The 12033-nt window shown below is 54.8% G+C and overlaps 1 non-coding gene across 1 annotated transcript; it reads left to right on the forward strand.

Moving 5' to 3' along the window:
• The first annotated feature begins 6227 nt into the window (after positions 1-6227).
• Positions 6228-6309, forward strand: TRNAS-AGA. Its single transcript has one exon. It is a non-coding gene; the product is annotated as a tRNA-Ser (tRNA).
• Positions 6310-12033: the final 5724 nt, after the last annotated feature.

Consider the following 12033-nt stretch of genomic DNA (forward strand, 5'->3'; position numbering starts at 1 on the left):
GGACAGTCCCATTCCTGGGGGCTTTGCTCTCCCATGGCTGGATTTGCTCCTGGCAATTGCTAACGGGAGAAGAGGCTATTTGTGTAGAGTCACTTTCTTGCCAGTCCCCAGCACTTTCTCAGAGGTCTTTCAGTTACCTGGAGTCTGTGGTAGAATTTGTATTAACAGGGCCCAGGGCTGCCCCAAGGGGCTAGTACAAACTGGAGAAAGTTATCACCTGGGCTGGGCAGCTATTGAATAACTAGAGGGAAAAGGGGGACTGTTGGACTGGATTTTATATTACAGTCCAATACATATACAGAAAGTGATGGTTCTCCACCCACCCCGCACCCCCATGGGCAGCAGGGAGCCCCTTGAGGAGCTGCTTTAAGAGGGCAAAGGGGGGGGGGAGCTGGCAGGTCCCTAGATGAGGGAAGGGGGCAGCAGTGGGGGATGGGCAGGTGGCTGTGGTGGTAGTTGGGGGCAGTAACTGGGAAACCGGGGTCCGGGCAGCCCCCATGGGGGACACGTGCCCCTCCCGCCCCCGCCCTGGCAGAGAACCGGCATCTCACCCCCCCCCCCCCCGCCAGGGGCAGCCACGTGCTGGGGACTGACCCAGGGCAACAATTTCCCACCCGGACAAGGACAAATCGCAGCAGGTAAAACGGGGGGGGGGGAGACCGGGGGGGGGCACAGGGGAGCCGAGTGAGCGGAGCGGGGGGGGGCGAAGCTCCCCGGATGTTACAGCCCGAGCGAGACCCCGAGAGAGAAACGGGGCAGAACCGGAGAGACTCTGTGCCGGGAGGGGGGGGGGGCGAGAGGCGCCAACAGGGACAGGAGCCAATTCACTCCCCGCCCCCCCCGGGAATTTCCTGGCTGCCCAGAGACAGTTCACCCCCCCCCCCCGCGTCCCGACCCCCCGCACAGGGACCCCGGGGCCCAGGCTCCGCCCCCCCATCCCAGCGGGGGGGGGGCGGATCCTGCTGCAGCTCCCGGGGCCGAGGCGGCTCCGAGGCTTCTCCCAGGTTCCCCGGGGCAGAGTCACGTGCCCGCCCCCCCCCGGGTCTCTCACTCACCGGCTCACACGGAGGCGGCAGCAGCAGCTTTGTTCTCCCGCCCCCAGCGGGGCTCGCACGGAGCATGCGCAGTTCCAGCTGCTGACCCCTCCCTCACCTGGGCTGGAGAGGGCGGACGCGGCCCCGGGGCAGGCTGGGAGATGTAGTTCCGGGCTCTCAGAGGAGCGGAAGTGACGTCGGCGAGGGAGGCGGAGAAGGGTTTGTGCCGCTGGGGCTCTGGGCATGCGCAGATCGCGGCGAGAGAGACCTTCATTAACCCCCCCGTGCCCGGCCCCTCCGTGGGAAAGGGGCGGGGGGGGGAAGTGCCGGTGCAGCCCGGACATGGCCGCGGGGGGGGAGGAGCCGGTGACCCCCGAGGAGCGGGGAGAGAAAGGGGGGGGCTGAGACCCCCTCGGATTTACCGCTGCCCCCCCCCGTGGGGACCCCCCGCCCCGCCCCCTTTCTCCCTAGAGCCACGAGCAGCCCCCAGGGTGGCCCCCCCCCCCCCCACCCCTGAGAAGTTCCCTGCCCCGATTGTGCCCCATTTTCTCTCCCCTTCGCCAGTGTCCAGCTCTCCCTGGGGCTGGGGGGGCTCTGGGGGTGTCTGGGCCCTGGCCAGGGCTCTGGGGACTGGGGCCAGGAAGATCTGGCAGGACCCTGGCTGGGGCTGTGGGGGTGTCTGGGGCCCCGGCTGTGGGGTCTGGGCTCTGGGGGGTGTAGAAGGGCCTTAATGGAGAGAAAAGATGGGGTATGAAAGGGCTCTTTAATCCAGCAGAGAAAGGCATAACAAGACCCAATGGCTGGACGGTGAAAAGAGACAAATTCATATTACAACTAAGGCACAAATATTCAACAGTGAGGATGATTCACCACAGGAACAAGCTACCAAGGAAAGTGGTGGATTCTCCATCTCCTGATGTCATTTAATGAAGACTAGATGCCTTTCTGGAATGTGTTTGCCCCAAAAGTAGCTCTTGTGTCATACAGGAGGCCTGTGATATGCAGGGGGTCAGATTAGATGCTCTAATGGTCTCTTCTGGCCATAAAGTCGACTAATTTCTGAAAAACTGAGTGTAGCATTGGGAGCAGCGTCTGATGTTTTCCTGTCTAGCCGGCTCGCTGCCTAGAAGGAACAGCTCCTTGAGTGGGGTGATCTACAGGGAGTAGCTCAAACCTCCAAAGTGCCTGGCCAGGGGCAGGACATTAGCACAGCAAGGGAGGGGTGTGGCAGTGACATCACAAAGGCTTTTTGCAGGACCTCAGACTATTGGTCAAAGGTGGTGGGGAGGTGGTGACCTCACAGAGAGATGCTGACATCAGCCAGGCAGGACAGGGGCGAGGGGCCAGGGAAACCTCAGAGACCCCTGTGGCTTTGCTTCAGCCAGTCTCCTTCTCCAGGTCTCTCTTTGAGGACTGAGAGTATTCGGGTTCAGGTACCTGAGCGCCAGGAGGAGCCTCTTTCGACTTTTCTCCTTCCCTTTTAGGGAGTTTACTAGAGACCAGCCGTCCCTGTTTAGAAGGTAAGAGCCTCCTCGAGGTTTGAAACCTGTTCAGTCTGATCCATCTGGTGATGAAATCTAAGCATGGAAAACACGAGCTTAAGGAAGCAGAATTTTATTCCGCACCAGGGATTTTGTCCCCTAGAATTACTGGAGACATTAGGGTTTATCCTTTGTGTTTCACCTTTTCCTCCATCCCTTCCTCCTTTCTCTTCTCTTGCTTCTTTTGTCCTTTCACCTGTTTCCCTCCCAACACCAAGAGCGGGGTGTGTGTGTGTGTTGCGGGGGAGTGTTTGGCAGCTCCCACTGTGGGAGCTCCACCCAAAAATGTGGGGCTGAAATAGTGCTCGGGCAGTGATCCCCACCAGTGACCTGGGCCATCCTTTGGGCTCCCTGCTGAGAACCCTCAGCTTCCCGTCCTCAGTCTCTACCCTGATTGGCTGAGCAGGGGGTTATTGACAGGGAGGAGACTCAGGTCCTTGTTGTTCTCTTTTAAGACCAAGGAAATAAGTCAGAACCAGTCATATGTTTGAATTTTGCTGCTTCGCTGCATTAATGGTCTCTGAGCAGGTCATGATTCTCTCTAACATTGCAGTTCTCCTCAAATACTTGCTGAATAATTACTGTGCACTGTTGGTCTGGAGCTCATCTGAGAGCACTTTATTCAGGTCATTCAATGGATGAAATTCAAGATCCGAAGGTTAGTATGAAAATCAGGGGTCTTGGGTCCTATTCCCAGCTCTGCCACTGGCTGGCCGTGTGACCTAAGACAAGTCAATTCTCCTGTCTCAGCCTGAGCTTCTCGCTCTTTCAAGTAGGGATAATAATGATCCGCTCCTACCTACCTTACGGTATGTGGAGGCAGGGCTGGCTCTAGGTTTTTTGCCTCCCCAAGCAAAAAAAAAATTTGTCTGCCCTCCCATCCCCCTGCTGCCCGAGCCCTGGGTTCTCCCCTCCCTACACCTGCACCCCTTCCCTCCCCAGCTCTGGGCCTCCCACCACTTTCACTCCCCTGCCAACCCAGCCCTGGGCTCTCCCCCACACACACCCTGTGCTGCCCCAGCTCTCGACTCTCCCCTTCCCCCCTACCAGTGCTCCCCCACCCACACACCCCCTGCTGCCCCAGCCCTGGGCTCCTCCCCGCACTTGCACCTTCTTCCACCCCAGCCCTGGGTCACTGGTAACTTGCTCCCAGGTTAATAAAATAGAGAAAAGAGAGGATTGAATGTGTAACAGGGAGTTTGGTAAATCTTGGTTATTTTATTTTTTCAACAGGCTCCTGTCCACCTCCAATAGAGTTTTCAGTCCCAATGGCAACTTACTTACCAAATGTAATACAGACTAGTCCATGCCTCCCAAGTGGATGTGGTTCTTGTTCTTCTGCACATTGTAGCCCGTGGAGGCCAAGGACCTGCAAATGTGTCTTCATGTGCCTTTGTTTCATTGATGAAAACATAAACTAGACTCTTAGAGGATTGGAACTGATTTCAGCTGGGGGACATATTTGCTAGATTTTTATGCATTTGCACAGGAAAATGTTGAGTGTTTCCATTCATCCCTACTCAGTGGAGCTCCTGAACATAATGGAAATGGATATGCAATTACTTTTTGTTGAAGGACCAGGCTTTTAACGGGGCACTTGGATTTGAACCAAGGCCCGTTTGATCTGCAGTCAACACTCTACCACTGAGCTATACCCCCTGACAATTACATTGGTAAGTCAGTGATCTCAAGGATCTTGAAACCTGAGAGTGGCGTTCGTTTCTTCCACACCAGTGTTGCTGTCTGTGCATTCCGGAGCTATGGGGTGAGTGGGAAACGCCCACAACTAGCTTGTCAGTATCAAGAAAGGAGCAGCCGACATCAGGACCAACGAGACGTGTTGGTGGCGCATCAGGAAGAATCCACACTCCCAGAGACTTCTCGGCGAGGGCACGGTACACAAGGGGGGCTACCTACCCGCCACGTCCCATCAAAGGTCTTTCTAGTCCCACTTCAGTGTTACCCAATTTCTAATCAGTCTTTGGCCCAGATTCCCTCCCTGAGCGGCACCAGCACATACCTGGGCCCCCTGCTAGTGTTAAATCTGCCTTGAGCTGGGACCCAGCTTGGCAAAGAGCCTGCAGCCCCCTCTGTGCTGGGGAGTGAGAGCAGCCCTGGCACTGGGCAGGGCAGCCCTGAGGGAATGAACCCAATGTGCCCGTGAGGCCCTGATCCAGAACCTCTGCCAGGCAGCTCGTGCTGCTCGGGCGTCTCTAGTCTCCAGCGAGGATGCAAAGCTTCTCTGCTCCAGGGGAACCCCTGGGGGAGGGAGGCAGGGCTCCTGCAGGATAAATCTTCCTGCTGGCAGAGCTCCGGTCCCCTCCTCATGGGCACAGGGCGTTGCACACGGCACCCACCACATCCACACACCCCTTTGTGAGGAGAATCAGCTCTGGGATATTGGGGTCAACCCCCCCCCACCTCCTCCCTGCAAACCTTCTCCTGGCTTCAGTGAGGGAATGGGGGCGTGAGGGGCTAGTGCGGTAACAGCAGCAGCGTGGCCGTGGGGCTCGGCCTGTGGCTGGGGCCAGTCGCCTGAGCATGAACCCAGCCGACCCCAGGAGATGGACCCGGGTCACCAGCCCAATCCACCACGCGGCTGCTGCCGCTGCCCCGTTAGTGCGCGAGCTCTCACAGACCACGCTGGGGAGAGCCCCCAGCTGCAGGGGAGACGCCCCTGAGTGCCTGGCAGGGCCCAGCTCCTGGCTGACCTGCACTGCTGGGGGTCAGGGGGCTGGGTGACAGGGGGGCGTTGGCTCTGGGGTGGGAGTGTCACTTCCCCCCCTGCCAAGCCAACAGGGTCACAGCAAACAAAACCAGCTCGGCCAGCAGGGGAAGAGTTCAGTCCAGGGCCTGGTGCATTCTGGGAGCAGGGGCGGTGCAGAGAAAGGGCAGATATGGGGCAGCTCTGAACACTCCGCGCAGAACTGCCTGTCCTGTCCCGCAGCCCCTGCTACAGGGGGCTTTTGGCCATAGTTGTAATCAGGCCAATAAATTGAAACAACCCCCTGTTAAATCATTGCTCAGCCCGAGTCCTTCACCCACATTCCTTAGGGCATTGGGTGTTTCATTTCCTGCCTCAATTTCACACAAAGACACAATTTCCTTTGCACAGATCCGTGAACAGCAAAACTTCCCTGTGTCTCTGGTCTGAGCCAGGGCATTCGATTCCAGTGAACCCTTCTCTCCTGCAATGCGATGGTCAGACAGAGGGGACGTGGCACCTGCATCCCTGCCAGGGAGATATTGGCTCGGCTCTTTCTTTCTGCTGCTGTTGTTAGTCCATGAAACATCAAGGGTGGAATGCAAGGCTCAGTTCATGCAACAGCCCCCTGAAAAATTTCAGTGCCCCAGAGAAATCCTGCCACCTGATATTGGAATGATGTGCTGGAGATTTGACTAGGAAAGGGACTGGCTGAGTTGTCAGAGTGGGGAATGAACAACAATCTACAGCAATGTCATTAACACAAACACACTCTCATCCTGCTCCAGCCAGAAGGGAAATGGGCAGGAATTCTCGCTGTTCACCCAAGGACACACTTACACTGATGCACAGCCATGAATGTGCTGGGAAAGCTGGTCGGAGCAAACAATTTGAAGAGGCAATTCAGTGAGAACTGAATTATCGTGTAGTAAAACAACTATCCATCAAGTAGTTGTGGCCGAGTGGTTAAGGCGATGGACTAGAAATCCATTGGGGTTGCCCCGCGCAGGTTCAAATCCTGCCAACTACGCAAGCACTGCACTGTTGTTATGATTACTCTAGTTTTAGTGCCTGAGCATTCACAGTGCAAACTGGAGCTAAATCTAGTTTCACTCTGTCTACACTTAAAATGCTGCTGTGGCACCTGCTATAGCACTCCTGAGTATACAGTCAGTGGAGAGGTTTTCCCATCCCTGTAATAGCGGCATTGACAGAACAATTCTTCCTTTTCTTTAGCACTATCTAACCAGGGCTTAGGTCACTGTAACTATATGGGTGGACGGGGGGTTTCATACCCTGAGAGACGCCGCTCTGCCAGTGAAGTGCCCAGCGTACACCAGCCCTTAGATCCCTTTTGGTATTTCAATGCAGGCACTGACCTGTGAGAGGAAAACATCAGCTCACAAACACAGAGGCTGAATTCCCCACATTTAATCTCGCTGCACTTTCCAGAAAGTCACAAAATTCAATTCATTCTTGCTAGGACAGAGAAAAAATAAGTGACACTAAGTTTTTGTCTTGGTTAAATAAAATTAAGTGTTTAATTAATATAGTAAAACTCTGTCCTGATTCCTCTAACTAACACCACAGCGTGAAATAGGAACAGAGACAAAGCTTGTCAGTGATGACTAATTTTGCAAGTGATCTTCCCATTATTAATTTCCATGCTGCCCCCATTGGAGGTCTGGGCATCTCCAATGTCATAGCTCTGCATTCACCTTCCCCTTAGAATTGTTATCGGACATTCGCCTTTCTCTGCAGCGTGGGGCTCGGGTCACTTGCTGGAGGATTCCCTGCACGTTGAAGTCTTTAAACCACGATTTGAGGACTTCGATAACTCAGACATAGGTTAGGGGTTTGTTACAGGAGTGGGTGGGTGAGATTCTGTGGCCTGCGTTGCGCAGGAGGTCAGACTAGATGATCATAATGGTCCCTTCTGACCTTAAGTCTATGAATCGATGAATCTATTCCCAAATTTGGAAAATTGTGCAGCTCAGAATGTGAATAGTGACCCCGTCTCCTTCCTGCACCTGCTCTACATTGCTCCACAGCAGCTTCTCCACCTGCAGTCACCCCAGCACTGCAGTGCAGCTGCCCAGGGTTCAGCAGGGGCCCCTGGCAAGGACCGTGGGTGCAGCTAACAGCCCGGTGTGCCTGGCGTGAGGCAGCTGTAAAAAAGCAACACCCCCCCGGCCAGAAGTAGAGACTGAATTCCCCAACTTTAACATCATGACCCTGTGTAGAAAGCCACACGTGTCAGTTGTATTTTCACAGGGAGATGCAAAAATCAAGTGACACCAATTTTTAAGTTGAGTAAATAAAGTTGAGGAGATAGTTATTAACCTCACAAAAATATACTAAAGATCCCTCAACATAACACCTGAAGGTGAAATATGAACAGAGACAAACCTTGTCAGCAAAGGCTCATTTCCCAAATGATCCTCAAAATGTTACTAATTCCCACCCCTCCTCCACAGGAGCTCTGTGCAGTGTAACTGTTCTGCAGGCAGCTTCCCATTAAATGCTGTTGGGGGACATTCCCAGGCCTGGAAATGTACCAATGACAGAATTTGAAGAGCAAACCTGGCTCCCCGCACCAGGCGGGATTTGAGTGTTTTGTCTTTGTCACTTAGTCTTTGTCAATAGTACAGACGCCAGGGGCAGGACTCCAGGCTCTGCTTGAGGGATCCTGGCACAGGGCTGAGGGAGGAGAAAGGATTGTAGATTCTCACCTGCCCTCTGGAGAGGAGGTAATAATTGAAGGGGGCATTTCCCACTCCTCCCCTCCTCCCAGGGCTGGAATTCTACATTCCACAGGGCCAAATGAGGGGGTGATGCCATGTGGTTAATGAAAACCAGTGCTTTAGGTGAGATTTGAACTCACAACCTCAGCATAGCTTCTCTCAGCACTGCCCTATAAGTACTGTGCACTAACCAATTGTACCACTGGAGCACCTGTTGGATAGTATTTTCTGAAACCCCCCTAGGCTGATAAAGCCAAGGTGTGACCCCCCAAAACATTCTCAGTGGGGCTGGGAGCAGGTAGCGACAAGTGTTTTACTTGGTGGGGTGGATTCTTCTTAAGGGTCCCAGGCCCCATTTCACCCTTTTGTTCTTCCCTGTGTAATAACAGAGCTGGTTAAGACTCAATGGAGAGTCTTGCTGCAGCCCAACAGATCTGAAATCACTGATAACCAGCTCGAAGCATTAGTCCTGCTTTGGGACAGTGTCTCTCATGCAAGAAACTGCCCAGTCTGCACTAGCAGTGAGGCTCCCTCACTAACAGCTGAAATCAGGGAGAGCTGTGTGAAGTGCAGGCCCCCCAGGGGAGCCTGAACAGGGGGGAACAACACCCCAGGGCTTTTAAAAATGGGAGGGCTCTGCCTTGCCACTCTCTAATGACCATAAGGGCGAGTGAGGGTGGGAGGGGACGGAGAGCAGTGAGCGGGAGGAGGGGTCTTGGGGGATGAGGCAGCGTAGGAGCCTCTTGTGGGAAATATCTCCTGCCCCACTGCCAAAAGGAGCCCCTTGAGTGGGAACGGTCAGAGGCCCCACTCGGGGGCTGGCCCTGCTTTCCTACCTGCTTTTCAACTGCTGCAAAAACATCCCGAGCAGAGAAGCAACGGGCCAAAATACTTTTAAGCAGCTGCCAAAGTAGCTCAGTTGGGAGAGTGTTAGACTGAAGATCTAAAGGTCCCTGGCTTAACCCCAGCCTTTGGCAGCTTGTTCTCTGGAAGCACAGCGGTGCCTGCATCCAAGGTGAGCAGGGCTGGCCTAGGGCAAAGCAATTTTGGGGGCCCTTTCCATTAAAAAAGTTGCAATACTGTATTCTCATGGGGCCCTGAGAGATGAGAGCTGTCTTTCCGAACGTGGTGGCCCTCAGGAATGGTGCCAGAGGGCTGCTGGGCAGTGGCAGGCAGGGAGTGGGGGTGAAAACTCCTCTGCGCAGTTGAGCAAGGGCAGTACCAGGGAAGGGGCATCTGTGAAAGTGGCCATGTGGAAGATGGCAGGGATTTGGGGGCCCAGGAGGAGGTGCTTGCTGTTCAGTGCCTTGGAGCAGCTGGACTTGGCCATGGTGGGTGTTCAGGAAATGCACATTAACAACTCTAGGGTAGCTCAATAGGCAGAGGTTGATTGGAGGAAAGGCCTCCTGGACAGGGAAGAATGATGGGGCTGGAGTCTTGTTCTTCACATTCACGGTGCGAGTACAGAAGGTGGTGGAGCTTAGACCAGGGAGGGCATTGCTGGTGGCTTTGTGCTCTGTGGCACTGATTACTGCTATATTAGTGTGTATGGTCCCCAGTTAAGGCATGAGAGGGAAGATCAAAGGCTCCCTTCCTCTGGACTGCATGATGTTTGTTGTTGGGGGGGATTTTAATTGTGTCAGCCGGCCTGAGCACCGCTGGTCCTGTTTTCCCAACCTTCAGAGGAAACATTTTTACAATGAGCACTACCTGGCGCAGGTCTGTAGTGAGGTCAGCTTAGAGGAGCTCACTCCAGCCACAGAGGGGGTTCACCTTTCTGCGGGGACAGACCAGGACTCGCACTGACCGGATTTATGCTCAGCTTTTGTGTCTTTAGCACGTTGCTTCTCAGATTCTTTCTTGGCCTGACTTGTTACACTTTGACACTTAACAGGCCAGAGTTTGTGCACCTTCCTATTATCCTCACTAGGATCTGATTTCCAAATTTTAAGGAATGACTTTTTGCCTCTAATGGCCTCCATTACTCTGACATTTACCTAGAGTGGCGTTCTGCTGGTCCTCCTATTGTCGTTTCTGATTTAGGGCAAACGTTTCATCTGAGCCTCTAACTGCGGTGGTTTTAAAGGCTCTGCATGCTGCTTGCAGGCACCTAACACTTGTGACAGCAGCTCCTTTTAATTCCCATCCAACCATCTGTATTTATGCCGATAGGTCGACTTTAGGTCTTTAACTTTGAGCGGTAGCTGAGAAGATGTTAAATCGGGCAGAAACCCATTCGACAAACCTCTTCATTTCCTTGTTATTTCCTGACTTAGTCATTCATCACCTTTTCCTTATTTCCTGGGTGAGGCGGCGGCCTGCCAGGGAGCTCCCCGGCACCTCTGGCTGCCTGGGCTGAAGGCAAGAGGCAGGCCTAGGCGTGGTGAGGGCCTCCTGTCCAGGAATGAGGCTGCAGTGCTTCCTGGTCCCCTTTTCCCACCACCCCGGCAGGCGGCTGCTGCGGGAGAACACGAGGGAGGCTCTGGGGGCGCTAGGCAGCGCTGTGTGTGTGGCTGTCAGGGGAAAGAGCCGAGGCTCCCGACTCGACCTGCCATTGACTCGCGTGGCTCTACGCGGCCGTCAGCCGGGGCGGGCCAGGCCGCGGACGTGACTCAGGCTTGGGCCGCATGGCCGCGCTTTCCTGACGAGGCACGAGGCAGGCCAAGAGCTTTGCACAGCGTACAGGGAAGTGGGAGGGAGGCGTCTTTGAGCCGGCCTGTCTCCTCCGCTTCTCCCTTGCCACTTGGGCGGAGGCGGGAAGGGAGCGAAATGTTCCCGGCTGAAGGTTTTGCGCTCGGCCTTGAGAATTAAACCTGAGGCTCTGGCATGGCTGCTGGGAGATGCGCTTTTGCAGCGCGGCCCCCACACTCTTGTAGGCAGCAGGTGACCCCACTGTGTCCAGGAGGGAGCCTTCAACGTGGCAAAAGGGGGACATCACGGCTCCCAGCAGACCTTGAGGAGCCCATGAGGAGCCTTCAGTGGCAGCCCTGGGGGAGCATAACCCCCCCTCCTTTCCATTAACAGCTGCACTCACTGACCCATGATACCACAGAGACACCTACCAGCAGCTGGTTTGCCAGGGCTGCTGCCCAGCACCCTGCAGCGCTTCCTGCCAGTGCCAGAGCTCACCAGGCACTAGCCTGGAGCCAGGGCCGCTAGGCGCTGCTGAAGAAAAGCCAGCAGAGGGACACAGTGGAAGTGTCCTGTGCCCATAACACAGAGGTGGATCAATCAAAACCCTCTTCTGCCAGCACCAGGCCTCCTGCTTCTTACACTGGGCCTGCAAGCGAGGGAGCGGCTGGCACAGCACCAAGAGTCTAACCTGTGAGGCAGGAGGCGGCTGACGCCCGCAGCCTGCTGGGGAGCTCCCAGAAGTTATTAAGGGACAGAGACTCCTCAATGCCCTTAGTGACAAGGGTTTGGGGGTCACCGAGGCCAGTAAGGGGGGTCACTATATCGGCCCTATAACCCTGGTTGTCAAGTCACTGTGCAGCTTTGATCTAGAGCTCGGATCCCGACAACCGACCAGCAGCCCACAGCCTCCCCCTGGGTCTGCCCCACCTGGTTACTCCTTACAGGCCGACCTTACCCCCCTTCCAGCCCCAGATTCACCCCCTAATCATCCTACTGCCACTCAGAGCTACAGCCGTGGAGGTGCTGAAGGAGGGAGGGGTGACTCTAGGGTGGGGTTCTTCTCTAAAGATGGCTGGCAGAAAGGTGGTGCTCAGCTCTGTCAGCGACCTGCCCAGTTGCCTCACTGCCAGGGGATGCAGACGTTTCTGTAAGGCACATAAAGGGGCTATTTAGTGTTGAAGCAAATGTGAGGAATGTGCATTTATGAGAGGAAATTTCCATCTCTTAAGGAGCTGTACATCAAGGCTCCAGTGGCCTAATGGATAAGGCATTGACTTCTGAAGCCAGAGATTGTGGGTTCAAGTCCAATCTGGGGTGAAGATCTATTTCTTTCCTGTATATTGCAAGGAAAGGGCCTTATTTTCAACCAGGAAGCT

The sequence above is a fragment of the Mauremys reevesii genome, linkage group 12 (genome assembly GCF_016161935.1).
Source record: "Mauremys reevesii isolate NIE-2019 linkage group 12, ASM1616193v1, whole genome shotgun sequence".
In the NCBI taxonomy this organism is placed as follows: Eukaryota; Metazoa; Chordata; order Testudines; family Geoemydidae; genus Mauremys; species Mauremys reevesii.